We start from the raw sequence: 4,811 nt of genomic DNA on the forward strand, positions 1-4,811 counted from the left end.
ACCTGGACTTCCCAAACAGTACCTGTCCACACAGAGGGTGGGACCTAAATGCAGTTTATTTGTTCTGTCATAGACGAACCTGTACTAATTAGAGTACGTCACACTCCATGTATGTATAGTATGACAGAATACACTCGATAGTCATGTATATCTAAAAAGAACACATTAAAAACAAAAAGAGAAATGATCCCAGCAGCTCGGGAGGCTGAGGCAAGAGGATCACAAGTTCAAAGCCAGCCTCCACAACGTAGTGAGACCCTGTCTTGAAATAAAATTAAAAAGAGGACTGGGGATGTGGTTCCGTGGTTAAGTCCCAAAATATAAAAATTAAAATTAAAAACAACAACAACAACAACAACAAAACGCTGGCCATGGCCTTCCCTGGGGTTGTTCTAAGAACCAGGAGCATAAAAGGCCCCCCAGCATGCAGCAGGTACTTGCCAGGGGTCAGTTCTCACCTGTCCTCTTTCAAGCTGCCACAATCTGCTGATCCTGACACTGGCGGTGGCAGTGAAGGTGTGGGTGGAGGGATGCAGAGCCCCCTGCCCTGGGAGCCCATGAACGTGAGGAGTCAGACCCAGGTGAGAACAGGGCGCCTGCATCCAGGGTTTTAAAGGACACTTTGCACATGCTCTTTATTCCACAAAAGGACAGGGGAAGAGTAGTGGTGGCCCGAGGGCAGTGGAGAGGTAAGGAAGCTGATTTTCAGGGGGAGGGGGCAAGGCAACTGAGCTAGATACTGGGTTACGTCCAGCCCCTGTGGCCCAGGTGTGATGGGTAGAAGGACCACATAGACTAGACACCCTCGTGGGCACTTCCTGATCTGGGCCTGTGTAGTGTGGGGTGAACAGTCACTTGAGGGTTCACCTGAGGGAAGGGGCCTAGGGCTATCGTTCCATCTGTCAATCCAGGCTTTAAGGACATGGGGGCAGTTAAGGAGGCCCAGGTACTCTTAGCCTCAAGTTCCTGTTGTTATCTTGTATCCACACAGGAGGGTGGGCTCTAAACACAATTTATCCTTTCTGTTATTATAAACAAACCTGGTGCCAGGCATGCCTATAATCCCAACGACTTGGGAGGCTGAGTCAGGAGGATTGAACTTTTGAGGCCAGACTCAGCAACTTAGTGAGACCCTGTCCCAAAATAAAAAATAAAAAGGTCTGGGGTAGAGCTCAGTGGTAAAGTGCCCCTAGGTTCAATCCTCAGTACCAAAAAACAAACAAAAACTTTGCCATGGCCTAGTGACTATGTAACTCTTGATAACTAAAAATACCTGCAAAGCAACCCAAAGAGGCCAACATGGGTTTTGGTGATAAGCCAACCTTGGTCCAAATCTGGCTTACTTTCCTACTTACTACCTGTGTGACCTTGGACAAATTGCTTCACTTCCCAGAACTTGCTTTTCTTCATTAAAGGCCGAGAATATAACACTCACTTCTTTAGCTGGTAGAGAAGATTAAATAAACAAGATGTAAAAGTGAAGTTCTAAGCTTGGGGTTTTATCTGGGAGATTGATCTTCCTGAATGAGAACAGTAGTGACTCCCAGGGGACAGTTTGGGAAGCTCCTGGGCTGATTTAGCACCACACCAGAGGCTACTGGTGTAAAGGGCCAGGTGCCCACTGACCTCCTACAACACCCGGGGCAGTAATGCACAATGAGGAAATGTCCTGTATCCTACATGACAAAGTAACTTTTTGTACAATTTTAAGACAAATCCAATTTTCCAGAAACCTGACTATTGTGCAAATTGAGGGAGTTTCATTATGTGTTTTGTTTGGCACTTCACTAGGAGTCGTTCACCATTTGGAAAATCTCAACTCTGATAGCATTGTCAGTGTGACAAATGCTCCATTTGACTAGAGGTGGCCGTGTGACACCTGCATGTCAGCCCACATTTGTAACAGTAGTCACTTAGATGTATACATCTCACCCTTGGAACAGCCCTTAGTGCATCATTTCTCAAACTGTAATGGTCACAAGTCCCCAGGGGATGTTGTCCAAGTGCAGATTCCAATGTGGAGTCTGAGGTGGGACCTGAGAGTCTGCATTTCTCACATCCCCCAGAAGATGGCAGTGCCGAGAGGCCCTCATGTAGTCAGGCCTGAGCAGGGACCTGTAGGGAACGTGTCCTTGATAAACAATGTTTCTCTCATCTCTCCTCTGTGTGACAGGGCACTAACTTAGGTAGAACTTTCCCAGGAAAATAGCCCCTACAAAGGGCCATCTGTGTGCAGGTGGCCAGTCGGGCCATGCTCTCCAAAATGCTCCTCCTGGGAAAAATACAGGGCCTACGTCAGCCACTACAGAGGCCTCAGCTGGTTCCTCAGGGAGCTCAGCCCTGGGTTGGCCCTTCAGAGAAGGGGCAGGGCATCAAGTGACCACTGGAAGCGGACACCCCCTTCCCTGGAGTCATCAACTTGGTTCATTGGCATTAGCTGTCAACACACCTGCACCTGGAGAAAGGAGGATCCGCGAGCCGGGGGAAGGGTCAGGGGGCACACCTGTCATACACTAAGGCAGAGTACTGATTTTTAAAGTAGTCCCCGGGGGGCGCTGTCATGGCGGGTGTGCCAGAGAAGACCAGTGGCCTTGTGGGGTTGCTGTATGTGAGAATCCACACGAGAGGCTGAGAACATTGCACGCAGAGATTCTTGATGTTCTTGAGTAAATCTCTAAAAATGCAGCATAGAGAAAATATACAGAGCAGATTACAAATGAGAAAACTGGGGACGGATAAAGCAGAATCAGATGTTAAAAAATTAGAAGACCAACTTCAACTTGGCCAAATAGAAGAGGTTATTCTTCAGGCCGAAAATGAACTAAGTCTGGCAATAAAAATGCTGCCGTGGAAACCAGGGGAGCCGTTAGAGGAAGAGCCACCTGCCAACCAGTGGAAATGGCCAATATGATCACTCAGTGTCTTCCAGGGGCTGATGGGAAACTGATGTGATTCAATGTTCTGTTATTGTAAAATGTCTCCATGTTCTTGACATAATCAAGAAAACTGACCCAGGACATATTGAAGTGACTAGTGTTTATGGGAGTAGGGGCTTATGAATCAGTTTTTTATTTGTAGAGTATTTGTCCAATTATTTAAAAGATGGTACTTCTTTAAACAGAAAGCTTGTGGAAAGAGTTGAAAGTTAATTAGAAAAATTCCTACAGGTCTTCATTTCAGAGGCCAAAATCAGAGGCTTAAGTCTCTTTAGTAGTATCTTTAGCATGTTACTTAATTTCATTTCATTATCCTGAAAAAAAAAGAGAAAAAGTACTTTATTATTATTGTCTAAACAACTTTACTGGTCACCGTTTGTGATGAAGTAGTCAGCATGAAAATGTTCAGTTATGAGAATAATGGCAAAAATAGTTTGTGATAAAATTTTAAATTATGGACCTCCTTGGCTATGATCTTATGTGTAAAGTAAAATTTAAATATATAATTCTATAATGACTTTCAAATCTATTATAAATGTCATTTTATTTTAGGCTGCTTTTGAATTATCTACTTTATTTTCACTACTTCTATATTTTCTTCATTTTGTCACATTTTGTTGTTACTTTATTAGCCTTGAAAACCATCTGATTAGAAATCATTGTACAGCTGAAGTGATTAATTTTTAATACTTGAAAATTTTCTTATTGTTACAGAGGTGGTTGGAAAAACCCTTTCCTTTTGTTTCATTTAAGGAAGTTAGCTTTCTGGCCCTTAGCGTTTAATTTTATTGATCAACCCAACTACCTCAGGATAGAGGTAGAATTTCTTTTAAAAAAGAGAGGAGTTCCTGAACTTTACCTGACACACATGGGTTTATATTCAAAACATCTTAGTCTTATGCGTATAATTTCAGAGTGGAATCACTAAGTAGCTTTCACTGTTTCTAATATAGATGCAGCTAGGTATCAAGTAGAAGACAAATGCTGTTCAAGGAAAGAAGTTGGCAAGCTCATGGTTTGACAAAAATCAAGTTATCATTCACTTTTTCTTCCTAGCTCCCCATTATTTCCAAATACCCAGTTCGATTTATTTTTTTTCTTCGTAGATGGATAATACTTCTTTCTCATTGTGGGGGTGTTTGTATGTGTTGTCTCTTCTGGCCAAACTGAGTTGTTCAAAAAGAGAAAAAAAAAAAAAATAGTATTTTTCCTTTTTCCTAATATATTTCTCCCTCATAAAGCTATAACCTATATGCTAGATTAATATTAAATAGTAGGTGGATTGGGCTCCTTCTTAGCCGTCAGATGGCAAGGGAGAGCCTGTAGAGGGGAAGCAGAAGTGTCAAGAGGGAGCGTCAAGTGCTCGCTTTGGCAGCACATATACTAAAATTGGAACGATACAGAGAAGATCAGCATGGCCCCTGCGCAAGGAGACACGTAAATTCGTGAAGCGTTCCATATTTTTAATTATGGCATTTGCAGGCAAATGGATGAAATTGGAGAATATCATGCTAAGTGAGATAAGCCAATCTCAAAAAACCAAAGGACGAATGATATCGCTGATAAGCGGATGAGGACACATAATGGGGGGTGGGAGGGAGGCAAGAATGGAGGAAGGAGGGACTGTATAGAGGGAAAGAGGGGTGGGAGGGGTGGGGGGAAGGAAAAAATAACAGAATGAATCAAACATTACCCTATGCAGATGTATGATTGCACAAATGGTATGCTGTTACTCCATGTACAAACAGAAACAACATGAATCTCATTTGTTTACAATAAAAATAAATCAGAATAAAAAAAGAGGGAGCATCAAGCCCAGGGCTCTCATTCCTGCAGTTCCAGCACCGTTGTGATTCAGTGACTGAAGTTAGGGAA

General features: G+C 43.0%; 1 pseudogene across 1 annotated transcript; it reads left to right on the forward strand.

Annotated features, from left to right (window-relative positions):
* Nucleotides 1-1,904: 1,904 nt before the first annotated feature.
* Nucleotides 1,905-4,298, forward strand: LOC306670355 (NADH dehydrogenase [ubiquinone] 1 alpha subcomplex subunit 5-like; annotated as a pseudogene). Its single transcript has one exon. The product of its transcript is annotated as an NADH dehydrogenase [ubiquinone] 1 alpha subcomplex subunit 5-like (transcript).
* The last annotated feature ends 513 nt before the right edge of the window (nt 4,299-4,811 follow it).

The sequence above is a fragment of the Sciurus vulgaris genome (assembly GCF_902686455.1).
Source record: "Sciurus vulgaris genome assembly, chromosome: 10".
Lineage (NCBI taxonomy): Eukaryota > Metazoa > Chordata > Mammalia > Rodentia > Sciuridae > Sciurus > Sciurus vulgaris.